Genomic DNA, 18,505 nt, shown 5'->3' with positions numbered 1-18,505 from the left:
CGCGGGTTAGTGCATTTCAAGGATGGCTGCTGTGCGAACAGAGAGAGGAATCCCGCTAAGTGCGGTATGAATATTTAATACATTTCTTTGTCCGACATGTGTAATTAACGCGTGGTAGAAAACACTGTCCTAATAGACGTAATGATAATAGATATATTGAAAAGTTTAAACGTAATAACTTCTTACACTGTTAGCATGTCATTGACATGCTGACGAACTAGATGTAATCTTAAATAAACTATGTGTTTTCTCTTAACAATGAACAATATATTTTTTTTCACAGTGCACTGAATACGGTATATGATCGTTTAATGTCAGGGTCGTGCATTTGTTTTGATGTGACGTATGTGTTCGTTGTCCTATCAGAAATGCTCAAAAATCGGATATTATTTTCAGTTTCGTTTCTCTGCCAAAGGGAATTGCTTGAATGGGCCATATGCTGTTGCTAAAAAGAACATTATTTGGTGTATTTTGGTAATGAAATGTGTTTATGTGGTTTAAGGATAAAAAAAAAAGATAATAATAATAAAACATTTTCCACACAATGTACATTTTTGTTGCTCCTCTATGCAGGGATGGGCAGTATTTCAGATACATGTATTTAAAATACAAAATACTATTTTGTATTTTAAAGCCTTTGGAAAAAAATCAAATGTAATTTGTATTTAAATCCATTTAAGACGAGTATTTTTGTATTTCTAAATACTCAAAATACTTTGAGCCAGTTAACCTCTTTATCAGGGTGCTGTTTTCATGCATCAACTAGTTCAGACCAGACACGCCCCTCCCCCCCGACCCCAACATTCATGCACGTGAGCCAGGGTCGGCAACTTTTCTGGAATAAAGTTTGAATCTTTAACGTTACTGCATGTTAGGGATGGGTGATATCATATGACAATATCGTAAATTCGTAGCGATGGTATAAATTGTGAATCGATGGAACTTTTTCTAAATCTTTTACATAGGACTTTCCGCTTTCTCTTTAGCTTTGTTCAGTTGAAGCCTTGTATATACCAGTCCCTCCAGAAAAACGCGGACTTTTTTTGTGATTGTTGCGGGCAAAAATCCTTGATTTTGCGGCACGTTTTCTTAAAAAAAAAAGCGATGGAATATGCGGGATATTTTTGCAATTTTATGCGATGAAATTGCGTGAACTTGCAAAAACTGCGGTTTGATGAAAAAGAGAAAATAGGTGATTCCCCCAACACCTTTTTCTCACTAGGCTACTACCTTAATGTAAAGAGTAATTTCTTATTACTTCCTATGATAAGTGAGCATAATAAATCACAGAATATTTAAGTTGCAATCTCTTGCTGCAATGTAAATTATTTTACATACTACTAATATACTTACAACTGTTCTGTAACAAAAAAGTGCAATCTTACAACTGTAAAGTTGCATCAACTTCTGAATGAAACTACAACAGTGGTAGCCTAGTGAGAAGGGGGTGTTGGGGGAATCACTTTTTTTTCTCCATTTCATTAAACCGCAGTTTTCGCAATGTAACAAATCGGGAAACTGCTTTGCGCGTTCTTTTGCGCTTATTTTTGTTGGCAAATAAGAATGATTTGCGCGCTTCAAGTTTCACCCTGGTTTCACCGCGGGGTTTGCAGATGATGTTCACGTCATGTAATTACGTCACTTCATAAGGTTCCCATGGCAATAGGGGGAAAATGGCGCTTTACTTATGTGAAGTAAACGCAACATTTTTCAACTTTCTGCTAATATGTGACCCGTCACGGAAACCAGTGACACAAGTCGGCAGCACAACCTTCGAGCAAAATGAGAAAGAAGCGTTTTTTTTTCAAAATTGGTGATTTTCGTTTTTTTGCAGAATCTGTTAGTTGATATCACAAAGAAGCCTCTCCGTGTTTGAGATAGCAGTATTGGTATATTTAAAAGCGTACATTTTGAGGTTGAAATCAGCTAGTTTGTCGGAGATTCTAGCACGCAGTAGGGGCGTTTCATTGTCTGTCTGTATTTCCATACTGGATAAGCCGGCTTTTGTTTCTTTTGTTATTGCCCCCGCCCTCCGAGGTAAGCGTGGCTACTTAGTATGCAGCGCTCTGGTCGGCTCTAGCGAACAAGCGCTCACTGATTCTGAAGACGATCTGAGTGAAGATAAAAGCGGCATAATAAGACTGTATAATATCCCTAATCTACAACTGAGCGAAGATGACGACGAGGAAGAATGTATTGGACTGGCGTCAGACGAGTTGGACCGTAAGATATCAGAGGCTATATCGATAGTAACATTTGATGGGGATAAAGACAGAGAAATGGGGGAAATCCGTAACATTTAGAGGCAAACAGACACACAGTGCAAACTTCGGATCTGCAAGAATACTTTTCTGTTTCTTATGGGGTGAGTTTCCATAAACATCAAAGTTTGTCGTTTTGTGTTCATTCTAAGAACACACGTTATCTCATGTTTAGTCCATGTTTAGACCTTCCCATTTCTACCTATTGTTATTAGCTGTGACGTTGTGTCTGTCGTTGCTATGCAGGGGGTATGGCTTATCTAAATGAGATGTAAATGAGCCCCATTGTCACTCGCAGCAGTGAGAACTGCAAATCTTCAGAGGCTATTTCTGCTGTTTGAGTTTTTTTGAGTGCCTACCTTCAAATGGCCACAACTTCTCCAAATATTATCAGATTTCCATGTGTTACACATCGTTGGAAAGCTTGGAGACTACACTTTCAGAATCTTTGAATAACTCAAAATGCCCCAGAACCGACTTGTGTCCCTACTTTCCGTGATTGGTCACATATATATGTGAGTTTTTTGCAACGAAAATACAGGGATTATGAAATCATGCTAGCCCCGCATATTTTGCTTTCTGAAATCGGCAATTTATGCTGCAAAAGAGCGGCGTATTTGAAAAAATGCGACCCCGCATAAATATGCGGCCTTTGGCTGATTATGCATTAAATCAAGCGATCGCATAATCGCGTTTTTCTGGAGGGACTGATATACTTTCGCAATTTGCATGGCTCTACGCCATGAACCTGCTTACAGCGTGCGCTCCTCAGTAAACCTAAAAGGCTTTTATGCTTGACGTGCTCTCCGTTGTATAATTCTGTGAAACGACAGAAGGCGACTCTGAGTAATTGTTCTCCAAACCACGAAAAAGCAGCAATGAGAGGAAGTAGTTTGCCGAATAATTGGTCAAACATCTCTTATACTGTCTATGTCAAACACTCGTTTCGTGAGAAGTTTATGAATAAATGGATTTCTTCACATGTAAACTGATTAGGTTGTGGGTCATTTTGACAACACATGTGAAAAAGTTTTTTAGTGCACTTCTTAAACCCTAACCAAATAATCAAGTTAAAACCAGTAAACTTGAAATTGTGACTTGTGACATTAGAACAAAACATATTAATATGATAACATATGTATAACACTAAATTGAACAATACTGTGTTATATATGTTTTTTAATTCATTATTTTATTTCAATTAACGATTGTATTAAACACCTACCATAACTTTATTCATTATTTCTGCTATGCAGGCTCATTTTGAAAATGTAATAATTTTAAGTTTTACAAACATGGTGCTTTATGAAAATGTAACTGGACACATTTTTTCCAAATTGTGATTGTGTTTACCCATCTATGCAAATGTTTGTTTATGTAGAGATGAAATAATTAGGTTAATCATTGTCTGTCTACATCAGTTTAGTGTAGTGATTGTGTGCATTTGTGAGGACAATGATGAAAGATAAACCACACTTTTAGTTTTATTGTTCACCAAAAAAATTGTGCCAAATGATTTCTAATTAAAAAAATATATTTTAGATAAACTTTATATTTTCTAATTATGTATATAGAAACAAATAAACTTTACATTAAACAAATATAAAAGTTACTATACTACTTGCGTAAAAAAAAAAAAAGCATCAAAAGAGTTTGAAATTCAGTTTTTGCTGTGGTATCAAAACTGATATTGATAATTGTGAAACCATGCCATATATTGTTACTGTAAAGTAAAATTAAGATTTTGGTCGTATCACCCATCGAAATTCCATCAACTAGTTCAACTAGCCAAAGATCTTGTGATCATGATTACTATCATGAGTTTACATGTGATGGTCATGCTGTGCATCTCTTTGACCATCAATCTGGATTACTTGCCCCAAATTTGACAATCTCTTTTCCAAATTGAAATTGCCAGTAATTGTTCTAATGGTGTTAATGTTGAAAGTTGTTCTGTGAAAGAGTTGTTTGGTTAGCTTGCTTCAGACTGGCTTGTGGTGCTAGGAATTGATTTACAGCATCCTGTTGTCTTGAGCTTTTCTGTGTAATCCAGCTCCTCATGTTTCAAACATGCTCCCGATCGAATATTTAATTTGTCTGGTTCGGGTCTGACACCCTACATCGCATCATATGACCCCTTTTATCAAGCATAAATCCAGTTACCACAGTAAAGATAGTTTGCAGTTTGATATTCAGATTTCTTTTGGCTATAAATACACAGTGCGCTGTTATAAACATGCAAATAATTTTGAATTTCATTCTCCATTATTTGTGAAATCAGGTGACACTATCCTCCAGGCCAAAATCAGTTTTTTTTATTTTTTTTTATTTTTAGTGACTCTTAATTTGATAATGACTATAGCTCCAAAAGTTGGACATTTAGAGGAATGAAACCGGTGTCATCTTCATCACCCTCATCTATGAATTTTTTCACAGCTCTTGTCCGTAAACCCCTTGGTAAATCTGCTAGTAAGGATTGTGAAAGAAAGGGGTTCTTTATGTTTAGCGTCTATTACCAATAAACACAGAGACTGCTGAAATACAAAAACATTGTTTTAGGTCGAGCTCGATTTATGAAAACTTTCACAATTGTATTTTATCGCATGGCAGTGTTTCTCTTTGCTCTGCCCTGCTTTTTTGCATAATAATGTCATACGGTGCTGTTCCAGTGAATAATGGTTTCCAATTCATTACGTAAATGAGCTTATACACATATACACTTGTAGACTTTGTTTGACAATAAAGTTTTGGTTGTTGTTCCTTTCCTTGAGTTCTTCTTTCACAGTTCATTACGGGTCAGCTGACCCTTTCCTTGGTCACAAATATCACTATTCTAATCTGTGAAAACTGACCCGTATTGAACTTTTAAAGTTTTCCAAGATCTGGATGGTGACATTAATGAATCAGGAAAGGGTAAACAGACAAAAACTATACTGTGAAACCTTTCGCAAATCAGAATATTGAAACAAGAACTCAAGGAAAGGTACAACAACCAAAACTTCGTTGTGAAAGATTAGAGCTGTGCATCTGATTAACCTAATGGCTTGAAACACCACCATACAGCAAAAATAAAAATAATATTTTCAAATGTACTTTTAAATATTTTTCAAAATATGCCAATAAATATATTTGTTAAAATATATATACACACACACACACATATGTATGTTTATGTTTTTTATTTCTGAAAGTACACTATTAACATCAGTCAGTCAAGCATTATAATAATCAAGTATTATTTAATAATATAACTAGTAATTAGAAATAAACCTGATAACCATGTTTGAATACATATTAGTCATTCTTACGTTTGATCTTTGATGGGCATAAAAAAAAACAAAAAGTCATTCAAAAGTCAAAAAAAGCTTTCAGTGTTTAACCTGTTAACTGTCACTCACATTTTTGAATATAGACTTGAAAGTGCATGATCCAAACCTACATTTTTATCATTCATGACTGAAAATTTGATTTAAATTTTAAAACATTTTGTAACATGATTTTGATGTACTATTTTCATGGTAATGCAATGTTTGATTTTAAAATGGATTTCAAAGGATGAATTTAGAGATTTTAAGTTTTCAAGTGATATATAATTTCTGATGATTTCTAAAGTGTGATAGAGAAAAAGGCAACAAAGAAAACTTTTTATGAAAAAGGTCAGAGCTCCTTTTATGATGTAGTGTTTCGAGGTGCACTCTTGCCATAAATTAATCTAATACTTTTCCTACGTAATAAATAATAAAAAAATTAATAAGATATCTATTTAGGAGTCTTAGACCTTTCCAACGATATATAGTTCGTGATGATTAGATTAGGATTTAATTGTAATACAGTGAAGTAAATGTAGGCGTCCAACCGAAGGGCCAGGTGACAGTTAACAGGTTAAATTTGTATAATTTAATTGTATAATTGGTTTATGTTATTTATTAGTTTGTTCTTTTTTTATTTATTAATTCCTCTATTGTTTTTGAAGTTGTTGTGGTTAAATTCTTGTTTTTAAGTGTTTATAAAAATAAATAAAAATCAGGTTTTGTACGTTCGCTTGAACTGATTTGCTTTAATCAAAACAGGGATGATAATAGGTGAGTGCCAGCCAATGAGATTGCTGTTTGTGCATTAACCCACTACCGGAAAACCCTGCGTTTCTTAAAAGCTGAAGAATTCCAAAGGAACGCCGTTATTTTGACAGGAAAATACAACAAAGAATATAGTTTACATGTAGCGCATCAATTCTCTCTCTCTCTCTCTCTCTCTCTCTCTCTCTCTCTAACTATCTATCTATCTATCTATCTGCGTGTGTGTGAGACATAGCGACTTCACACTAGAGTTTATGTGGCGTTGCACCTCCATTCAGATGGACTGAAAATCATCACAGATCGCTTGATGGAGAGTGAAACTCTGAAACCCTCAATCAGTGTTCGTCGAGTGAAAATATATGTACTAAACTTATACTTAGCCTCCAACTCACACACTGGCAAGTAAAATCTTAGAATTTATTAGCCATTGGCTAATATTAGACATAATTTAGTCTTGAAGATTTAGTCGCAGTGTAGAGGGTTGTGAAGAATGACCATCAGATGACCAGATCCACTGCTTTATACATCAGTGCATAGTTTCATATAAATGTATTTTTAGTGTATACTTATAGTTTCCTGTTTCTTTGATCATTTTACAGCTTAATCCAAAGTTCCTTCACACCAACTCCACCAGCCACACTTGGCCCTTCAGTGCTATTGCAGAGCTGATAGGTGAGCGAAACTATCGATATCATCTGTTCTGATATTGTTCATTGTGATAATATGTGTGAGCAGTTTGGAACAATGGATGTGTGCCCTCAAGGGTTAGATTACTATGAAATTGTAACCCAGTTTCCCCACGTTAACATATCCCTGTCTATATTGGCAATGCTTGGTGACAGTTTGTACTGTGTGTAATGAATTATGCGAGAAATGTTATTGCATCTGATGTATCACTAGCCAGAGGCAAGTAAGAAAATAACAGACTAATTATGTTCCATTGGTGTTCATCCACTCAAAGTCGAATAAAAATGCGTAATCTGATCAAATATGTTGTCTACCTTAGACAATGCTTACGACCCAGATGTGAGTGCCAAACAGTTTTGGATTGATAGGACATCAATCAGAGGTCAAGACTGTCTAGTTTTCATGGACAATGGCGCAGGAATGAATTACGATAAGATGTACAAAATGCTCAGGTGGGTGAGAACACAAACCAATGCTGACTACTAGCATACACTGGGGTTACATGATCCTTAATAAATCATTCTCATATGCTGTTTTGGTATTTAAAGGGTTAGTTCACCCAAAAAAGAAAATTCTGTCATTAATTACTCACCCTCGTGTTGTTCCAAACCTGTAAGACTTTCATTCATCTTCAGAACACAAATTAAGCTATTTTTGATAGAATCTGAGAGCAAACCAAGTTGGTTGGATGTCAAACCAAGAAACGTAGCAAGGAAATCGGTAAAATAGTCCATGTGACTTCAGGGGTACAATCGTAATGTGTATAAAGTATTCTAAGTATTTGAATTTAAATAAGTATTCTAACTGCGAGAATACTTTTTGGGCGCAAAGAAAATAATAATAACATAATTTATTCAACATTTCTTTACTGTTAGAGTTACCATCGTCCGCCATTTTGGAGAGTAACCCTGAACGTAATCAGCCTTGTTTATGTTCAGTATAGAGCACGCGCATTCTGCACACAAACAACATTGATTATGTTGATTACGTTCTGGTGTAACTCAGTTGCATTGCTGTATATGGAGGATCAGAAAGCTCTCAGAATTTATAAAAAATATCTTAATTTGTGTTCCGAAGTCTTACGGGCTTGGAACGGCATGAGGGTGAGTAACAAATTGAGTGAAAGAACCCTTTAAGAGCCCTTTCTTATTATCATAGTTAATTGTTAAACGAAGTGTGGAAACAGTGTAATTTAGATTCTTTGATGAATGTTCTTTTTTAAAAATACAGTAAAACCTGTAAAGTTGTGAAATGATATAAAAATTCCCTCAGAAATCATTGTATTATGCTAATATGGTGCTCAAGAAACATTGCCCATTATCAGTGTTGAAAACAATTGCTTCTTAGCATTTTTGTTCAAACTGTAAATACTTTTTAAGGATTCTTTGATTAAAAAAAGTTTAAAAGAGTAGCATTTATTTGAATTTTGTTTTTCTTTGTATCATAGTAAAGTCTGTCACTGTCACTTTTGATCAATTTAGGGCTTGATCAAAAAAAATGTTTAATGTTTAAAAGTTTTACTATATAACATTTTCATTTTGTAATTTTGAAGACGCTTTAATCTAAAGCGATTTACAATTGGGAGATACATAAAGCAATTATTTTTAAAGAGGCAAATAGACACAGGAAGTTCTTGTAATACCAAGTTTTAGGCATTGTTCAAATAAGTACAAGCTAGAAAGGGAAGGAATAAATAAAGAGAAAGACAACGTTTTTTCTTTTCTTTTTTAATTTAAGATGAAGTCAATTAGTGTTGAAATAGTTCGCTGAAACTGAAAGAGTTTTCAGCTGTCACTTGAAAATTGTCAGGGATTCAGCATTCCAGATAGGGCTGGGAAAATCATTCCACCAGCCAGGAATGGTGAACGAGAATGTTCTAGATTACATACTGTTTTCTTCTCCCTCTCAGTTTTGGCTTCAGTGACAAGGAGACTATAAACGGCCATGTCCCTGTGGGCCTCTACGGCAATGGATTCAAGTCTGGGTCCATGCGCTTAGGAAAGGACACCATTGTGTTTTCCAAGAATGGAGAGTCCATGTGTGTGGGCCTTCTGTCCCAGACGTATCTTCAGGAGATACACGCGGAGAACGTCATTGTACCCATCGTCTCATTCAAACGCATCGGACAGTCATATATCCTTACCTTCTAAATAAGCAAAGACAAGAGTAGGCCTAAATGTTGAGTTAGTTTCAATAATAATTTAAGTTGTTTTTAGGTAAGAGTTTCAGCATATATTTCTATTCTCGATTTGATGTCTGTATCCTTGACCTTTCCTCTCACTCCGACCTGAGTCACAACACGCGTCAAGTCTTCAAGATATCCTGCGCTACTCTCTGTTCCAGACAGAGGCGGAGCTTCTCTGTGAGCTCAGTGCCATCAATGCACTCTATGACACAGATTCCACAGGAACACGAATCATCATCTGGAACCTCCGCAAGTGAGAATCAAAAGATATGCTGAATTTGTAGATCAGAGCAGTGTTTGGCGTTGCTAGTGCCATTCTCTTGAGCTACCAGGCCCAGGAATGGATAGATTCAATGTTTCAGGAATTTCTTTTTTTCTGCTACAGAACATCCACAGATAAATCAGAGTTTGACTTTGACACAGACCGCTATGACATTCAGATCCCATCTGAAGTATATGAGAGTGAAAAGGAGAAATACAAGCAACCGTCTCACTCATTTCAGTCAAGCCCAGATAGCGATTTCTCCCTGCAGGTGAGTACTTTACCCTCCTATGCTGAGAAGGTCTAACACATTGCAGTCTACATATTGTATTATCATTGTGTCTACTTCATTATGCATTACAGCTCACAGAACATAACAGTAATACTGTATGTTTTTGTATTCATTTTATCTTTTTGTAGGCATACTGTAGTATCCTATACTTGAAGCCCAAAATGCAGATTATCATTCGTGGACAGAAAGTGAAAACCCAGCTGATCTCTAAAAGCCTGGCAAACATTGAAAAGGATAAATACAAACCCAACTTTCTAAATGTATCCCAACCAATCATATATGAGCAAGATGTGATTTCCTGTTCCCTATTTGAAATTTAGTTCTTGGAAAAATAGGTGTTAACTTTTTAATGTAAGACAGAATTGTTTGTTCATGAAAACAACTTGACAAACTCAGGTTTTTTTTTTATGAATTTAACCAACTCATTGAATACATATATTATATAGTGAGCTTTCCTTAAGTCTTCTTGTCAGAGAGAAAGCATTCCCATCATATTTGGCTACAACACAAAGAGCAAAGACCATTATGGAGTCATGATGTACCATAAAAACAGGCTCATCAAAGCCTATGAACGTGTTGGATGTCAAACCAAGGTAATTATTTACATTTTTAATTTATTGCTTTGTGGCTAAACACCCACTTTGCCATTTACTTTAGTGAGACAAAGTAATGTTTTATAGTTTATTATTTTTACTACTTGGAGTATCTGAATGCAATTTTAATCTTGATTTTGCAATTAGCCAAATGGAAAAGGAGTGGGAGTCATTGCAGTGATTGAGTGCAACTTCCTTAAGCCAACACACAACAAGCAGGATTTTGACTACACAGAAGAGTACAGGTGAGAATAATACTGTACAGGTGTATTGTAATGTTAGTTTAGAACAATTTAAGTGTAAGTTAATATTGTTTTCTGTTAGTTCAGGGGTGTCATACTCAGCTTCTGGAGAGCCACTGTCCTGCAGAGTTTAGCTCCAACCCTAAACACACCTGATCCAGCTAAATCAAGTCTTTAGTAATGTCGAAAATCGCTCCCAATGCCCTTAAACAGGGCACTATTTAAGGAAATGGTCATTTGTAGTAGTGTCCGAAACCATAGTGGATGTAATTGAGTGCCCTTATTCAATCCCATATTGTAGTAATAAGGATTGTACAACCAATGTGCACTCAATGGTACTAGATGCTAGAGAATTGCCATAATGCAATTCTGTAAATAAATTAATATAGATATAGTCCTGAGTCAGAACTTACAAATAAGTCATACAAAATTTTGACAGGGCAATCTCAGTACTATGATAGGAACGAAAACCTGATAAAAAAATGTTTTTTTATAGATGATCCTGAGCCGCAACAACGTTTTACAGAAATTGGAGATAAATCTTTTAATTACTACTGGAGCTGCCAGTGTACTTAGTTTTAAAACATTATTTTTTTAAACTATTAAGATCAAGATTACCAATCACTAACTATGCAAAAGTGACTGCATCTCCAGTGCGCTCAGTGTCCGAAATCGCTCTCTCATTCACTCATTCACAAAACCCTGTATAGTGTATGGTACTTGAGTGCACTATATCATAAGGAGTGGAAAAAATAAGTGAATTGATTCGGACAGTGAGTATACACTGTATACACTGTATACACTGCGCGTGAGACTTGAAGCTGTTGCAAAAACATTGCCATATGTACTTTTATACTACATGTACCTAATTTTAGAAAATAATATTAATAGCAAATAATACTCAAAATGACTTTTATATTGCAATTATACATACCTTGTGTCAGCTTTGTGGTTTCATCGATGTTATATAATTATTTATTTTTGTAATGCTTTTACGATCATAATCATTAAATTCTATTAAAATAATGAGAACAAAAATAAACACACATTAGTACGTTCATAATTTTATGTATTGTTGTTACATGTTTATTTTACATCAGAATGAATACGCTACCTACTGTGATTAACAAACATTTTTTAATTATCCACCAAATTATCATCATTTTTGTAGGTTAACAACGATGCCGCCTTAAATTAGTAAAATATTAAACTGAGTTATTGCCCACATATTATTCTAATATAAGTAATGTATGAAAAAACGTTAAAGCAGAAATAATAAAGATGTAAATGTCATCTCTCATTCAAACTTGCTCGCTCCCGCTCTCGCTTCCAGCTCGCCGTTTCTCCACATTGGATTGTGGGAAATAGTGCTTCAGCAAGTGTACATCGGTTGTACACTCGCTCTGTTCCCACGGCTCTCGGCCCCGCCCCACTCGTCACATGGACGAATGTAGGGAATTAAGTCGTTCACTCAGAATTCTGACAGCACTACACAATGGCTGGCACCCGATATAGTGCACTATATAGTGGATAGGGAGCGGTTTCGGACACAGCATCAGTGTCTTGAATTCCCTCCCTCGTTTTTTATTCACTCTGTCAATTGTACTATATCAGTTAGTTGACTAATGTAGGGAATAGTGATTGAGGGTGTAAGGGGTGATTTTGAACACAGCCCTAGAAACTTCCAAACAGGTGTGTTGCAGTTGGTTGGAGAAAAATGTGCAGAAAAGTGGCCCTCTTGGAGCTGAGTTTGACACGTGTGTAAGTACATATAGAACTTCCTGGACCATATACATACTGTTTATGGTCAAATTTATTATAGATTCTGAATATTTATTTGAATTAAAATTGTTTTGACTAATTATGAATATCTTATTTTGTGAGCACATTTGCAATTCAGCGTTTGATTTTTGATGAGGCAGGCAGGGTTACAGTCAATTCAGGTAACTACAAGAATTGCCCGAACACTTGTTAAGTTCTGTTCTCATACTGGACTGTTGAACTAAATGAACAAGCTCTTTTCTATTTGAGTTCATGACTAATTTGTAAAGTTTTCAGGAGCAAATTTGGTTTTCTAAAACAAGAAATATATAATATAGCAGTCTAAGTTGCTTATTATTTGTCCACACAGGAAAACCATGAACATTTTGGGTGTGAAACTGGAAGATTATTGGAAAGCAATCCGCCATAAAAAGGGATTAAGCAGTACAGTATTTATGGAAGATATCCCGTTAGTATACACTCACATGCAATTTCAAAACATTTGATTTATTTATTTTTCCATACATAACTCTTGTTCCTTGTTTAACCTAAAGGAAGCGTCCTGATCAGAACTGGGCTCAGTGTGATGAGTGTCTGAAATGGAGGAAACTTCCAGATGGAATTGACATGAATAAGCTCCCTAAAAAATGGTTCTGTCGATTTAATCCAGACCCCCAGTTCAGGTTTGTTTGATCTGACTTTTCATTGTTTAGCTTGTTAAAATGATTAACCTCCAGCAGGATTCAAGAAAAGGGAAAATATGTCCTAGGAAAATTATAAGTAGTGACTACTTTTTAACCTACATATAAAGTAGCTGTAAGCTGTTTAAGGAGAGATATCACTGAAAGGGATGTTCTGAGAAATCACATGTCTCATGTGTAAAAAGGTAAGATGAAGTCTGGTGACTGTGACTACATGCCGAAAAATAGATATGACAAAAATGTACCATGCACTAGCTATCTTAACTAGATCTATCTATCTTAACTCAGTTTTATTTTTCATCCACCAATATGGATGTAATATCTTATTATTAATAATATTTAACTTGCACTGGAATGGTCTCTGTGACATCTCACGGGATCTGAGCAAAAACTCTCACAGTTTATTTCCAGAACATGATGCACGATGGGATACCCATAGCCTCTAAAAATGTATTCCTTTCACATACACACAAAGTTATGTTAAAATACCAGTTTTAGCAAGTATTCTAGTAAATACTGTCGGTTATGTCTTAACATGTTGGTGTGAACCAGACTTTCTTCTAATTCAATAAAGCAACCTGTGACCATCTTACCTTTTTTCTCCTCAGGGGGTTGCATCTTTGAACAGACAGGATGTGTGAAAACACAAAAATTTATTTCAATGTATTTGACCGATGTACAAAATCTTTCGTCTAAACATGCAATGTAGATATTTATCAGCAAATGTAAGTGTGTGTGTACATGCAAATCTCTGAACATGTCTTAGCACAAACAATTATTCTTTCTACATCCAGGCGATGTGAAGAACCAGAAGAAGCTGAAGATTCTGAAGATGAGACTTCAGACGGCCTGAAAACATACAAACAGTAGTGAGTGATAAAATGTGTTACAACTGTTTATTTATTTTATCTGAATATGAATTAATTGAATTTCCCAAAAAAATTAAGATAATCCAGTGATAAGATTAAGAAACTAAATCTGATTTACCAGGTGATATAGTCAGACACTGACGTTCTTTGTTATGTTGCTACAGTGAGAGAAGCCGCAAAAAACAGCAGGAGCAGCAAAGAACTCAGGTATCATCCTCTGAGGTAATCTTTCTGGATTTCTCCATCCAGTGGTGGTGTTGCTTGTTACTCAGATGTCTTTTCTCTCGTTTGTAATAAGATGGAAGAAACCATGTTGAGGCAGGAACAGCAGAAAACTGCAGAGCAGCTACAAAAGAAGGAGAATCTTAAAAGGAAAGTTGACCTTGTGTGTCAGCGGTACCAAAAAGTCAGTTTTTGCTTTTTTTTTAAGCAAAGCTTAGTTAAGCAGTTATAAGTTCCTAGAACATATTAAAGTCTTGGTCTTCCCTTTTGTTTTCCTAGAGCCCTTCCTCACCCAGATCACCTGCGGCCCCTTTGAAAGCAATGAGCCCTTTCAATCCAATGACCCCTTCACAGTCTGGTGAGGCCAAATTGTGTGTGCATTTTTATTTAACCCCGAATCTAAATTATTTGATTGATGTTTTGTGTTTGAACAGCTTCTAGCCCCTCGGACAGCATGCCAGTGATTTCAAATGTCAGGTCCCTCTCCACTCCTCAAAGGTACATCATTCTCATTCTTCCTCTCTCTCTCTTTACACACTTATTTCCATTTATTATTTCTTAATTCTGTTTTTGCACACAACATGATTTCAAACCTGTCTTCTACAGAACAAAGAGAGATCTTGATTTATCCCAGAGCCATCTTGTAAAAAGAGCAAGAACATTACATGACCACTGTAGCGACACACCAGGTAGTCCATCAACATCTGCAGCTACATCAGATGTCATAACCTCACCTTTCACGATCGCAGACGATGGTGGCAATGCAGTCAGCGAAAACAATGTAGAGAGCAGTGACGATGATGATGTGGTTATTGATGAGACCAACAGCACACCAAGACGGAAACCCTTTGACCTTTCTAAGGTGAAGGTGGAAAACAAGACCAGCAAAGATGCACCAGGATTATACATGGAGTGTAGTGATCAAGCTTCCATGGAAACTGAAAACACCGGAAAGGAAACAATGGAGGCATCGACCTCCAGTGGCCAAACAAGCATAACAACCCAAACAGAGCATTTCATTATCAAGGCGGAGAAAGATGAGCAGGTAAGAAAGGAAGAAGGTGGGATCAAGAAAGAAGAGACTGAGAATGATGCGAGAATGATGGAACAGAGCGCTATTAAGGTGGAAAGCATGACAAGTACAGATACAGAAATCAAAGGTCCCATGGAAATAGATAGATGTAGTAGCGTAGAAGTTTCCAGACCAAATCTTGAAGAAACAGAGAAGACACCTAAGGAGAATAAGATCAGTTTTGAACAACATGCAAAGTCAGAAAACCAGGAAGGTGTGGCATCAACTTCCAAGACCTCACTTTTTTCTGACATAGATATAAACCTTATGCCAACACTTGAAGCACAGAAGCAACAGGATAACCTGCTAGATCTTCTAGAGGCCACAGCTCGGGAGAGAGATGAATTCAGAGAGCAAGCTCAGGAGAACAAAATCAAGCTTTTAAATCTCACCATGAGGAAGAAGTGCAGCCATCAGAGCATCCAGACAGATCCATCAGAGGAACAGCACTATAAGACTCTCTACTTGCAGGCTACCCAGTCCATCAACAAGCTTACGCAAGAGAGGGATGAGCTAAAAGTGAAACAGGAGGAGTTGTTGCAAATCAAAGCTGAGAAAGAGGCACAGGATGAGGCTAAGAGGAAGGAACAATCGTCAACAACGAGCGTTTGTGAAAATGTAGATGATGAAATGGCTCTTCAGGTGGATTTTCTTCTAAGAGAGCTGGACAATCGCAACACTGAATGCAATGAGCTGAGAATTAAGGTGAGAAACTGGGTGTTTTGATTCTCTAAATTCTTGTAACTAATAAAAAAAAATGACAGTAGTCTCTGATGAAAAGACCAGCATGAATTTTTCATCCAACTTAGTAAAATTTTGATGCTGTTAAAGGTTAGTTAGCCAAAACAATTATAATATTCTGCCATCATTTACTCACCATCATGTTGTTCCAAATCTATATGACTTCCATTTATCCTTGAAACACATGAAGGCATTTTAATGAAATCTGGTAGATTTCCATTCGTCTATTGAAAATCAGTTTAAAAAAACGTTGACACTTCAAAAAGTTCATTGAGCAAAATATTACCTTTGCATGTTTCTGGGCCTTGAATGTTGTAGTACCCTTGCTGTCTGTGCTGGGTCAGAAAGCTCTCAGATTGCATCAAAAATGTGTTCCGAAGATAAAGTTCTTACAGGTATGGAATGACACGAGGGTGAGTAATTAATCACAAAATCTTTATTTTTAGGTGAACTATCCCTTAAAGAGGCATGCTGGGAAGCTGGTCATGCTTAAACTGTTCTTTTTTTCCTTTATTTCATTTTACTAACCACTAATTGTATACTCCAAAGTTGGAGAGCTTGGAGCAGGAGAAAGCTCACTGGGTACAGTTGCAGAAGGAAGTAGAAGAGCTGAGGAAACAAAGAGAGGAGTGGAGCAATGCAAGAGAGCAAGAGACTCTGAAGGATCATGACACTAGTTCAGAACAAACATGCAGCACAAGATCAGCTGCAAACCTTGTGAATGGGATCCAAAAGCAAGGAGAGAGCAGTAAAAGACCCGTCGAGGGAGAGAACGCAGTGATGCCGGCCAAGTAAGAGCCTTCTTGACTTGTTGACTTGTACATGCTCATTAGGAGTCTCGTTTTGATGCACATATATAACTCTGCTCACTCTTCTGTCATCAGGCTGAGGGAGCTGCGGTGCAGCATCGCCCGGTTATTGGTCACTTTTGTTCCTGCCTTGGACCTCGACCAAGTGAATTATGATTGTGAGGTCATAGATGAGATTTTAAACCAGGTCATACAGGAGATTTCCCCCCCTTAGACCACCTTTAGTTAAAGCCAGATGCCAAAGTGTTCAGCATAGGTTATTAGTTTGTGCATGGTGACTCAATGTTCAAATTTTATTCCACTCTGAAGTTTTATTTATTTACATAATATTCCTGATTAACACTTGCAGTTCTTTGGGCAAGTTTTACATTGTTTTACACATTCTTATTCTTTTAATCACTGGAATAGGAATATGTTGTTTCAAGGATAACGTTTGACCTTTATGTAAAAAAATGTTTTTGCTTGATAGCTTCTAAACGTTTAAGGTTTCTACATTTTATCTGATATGCAGTTGTTTGTATTTCTAATAAAAGAATACTTATACTCAATTGTAATTGGAGAAAAGCTGTAGTAAATGCTACTCAAATTGTGTACAGGCAGTTCTGTGTATAATATTGTACATAATGCTGCTTTTGAAAAAAAAAAGTTCAATATAAAATAAATTTTATACTTGTTTGATTAAAATTGTTTATGTTTGCATTTCTGAATGTGGTTATGTATGTATTTTAAAGTAACTTTTAGTTGCATAGTTTATTTTATCAGATTAGTTGCTACGTTTTCTGGTAATATCTGGCCATACGGCCCCCGAACCTTTAACCCTCTGGTATTGTTACTTTGGGTGTCACACTTGTGTTGAAACTGACTGGAGACCATGATCTTAATAATAATAAATAATTTTATGAATTTATCAATTTTAATTTCAATAATGTTTTTTATATTTGGTATTTTGGGGGGATTTGTTATGACTATAACATTTCATAATTATGGACCATTTATTTCTGTATAAAAATGTACAAAATATAGTGTGATGTGATGTCACTCTCATGAATAAATGCACAGATTAGCTCAGGGCCAGTTGAAGTAGATGTGTACCTGCAAGCCTATCCACACACTCCCAGGCCCAAATCTCCACTTTGCTTTTTAAACCGAAAAGATGAAATTGCTCGGAAAAACACTAAAATAACCAATTTCCACAAACATTTATGAGTGGTTTGAGTGCTTTTGGTCTTTTCAGTGATGCGCAGCTACTACATATCTGTTCCCATCTAAAAAAAAATGTGTTCTGGGGTATCATGACCCTTCAAAATCCATTGAACAGAGGCAGATTATGCCGCGTTTCCACCGAAATTACATTACATTTACGAACATTTGTACCAGGAACTTGGTAATGAAACTGTCTATGTGAAACCCCTGGAATTTAGTGAATGCCGGTGGAAACGCTGCATAATGCATGAACAGCTCTCTCCACCCTCAATACCATGACTTAGGTGCCCTTGAGCAAGGCATCGAACCCCCAACTGCTCCCCGGGCGCCGCAGCATAAATGGCTGCCCACTGCTCCGGGTGTGTGCTCACAGTGTGTGTGTGTGTGTTCACTGCTCTGTGTGTGTGCATTTCGGATGGGTTAAATGCAGAGCACAAATTCTGAGTATGGGTCAACATACTTGGCTGAATGTCACTTCACTTTCTTTTCACTTTCTAATGTTTTTATCCCTGGGGGGAATGGAGGCGTG

The 18,505-nt window shown here is 36.4% G+C and overlaps 1 pseudogene; it reads left to right on the top strand.

The window, feature by feature from the left end:
* Window positions 1–17,395, top strand: LOC113108539 (MORC family CW-type zinc finger protein 3-like; annotated as a pseudogene).
* Window positions 17,396–18,505: the final 1,110 nt, after the last annotated feature.

This window comes from Carassius auratus, chromosome 9 (genome assembly GCF_003368295.1).
Source record: "Carassius auratus strain Wakin chromosome 9, ASM336829v1, whole genome shotgun sequence".
NCBI lineage: Eukaryota > Metazoa > Chordata > Actinopteri > Cypriniformes > Cyprinidae > Carassius > Carassius auratus.
Note: the sequence above shows the minus strand (reverse complement) of the source record. Positions and strands in the feature narration are given on the sequence as shown.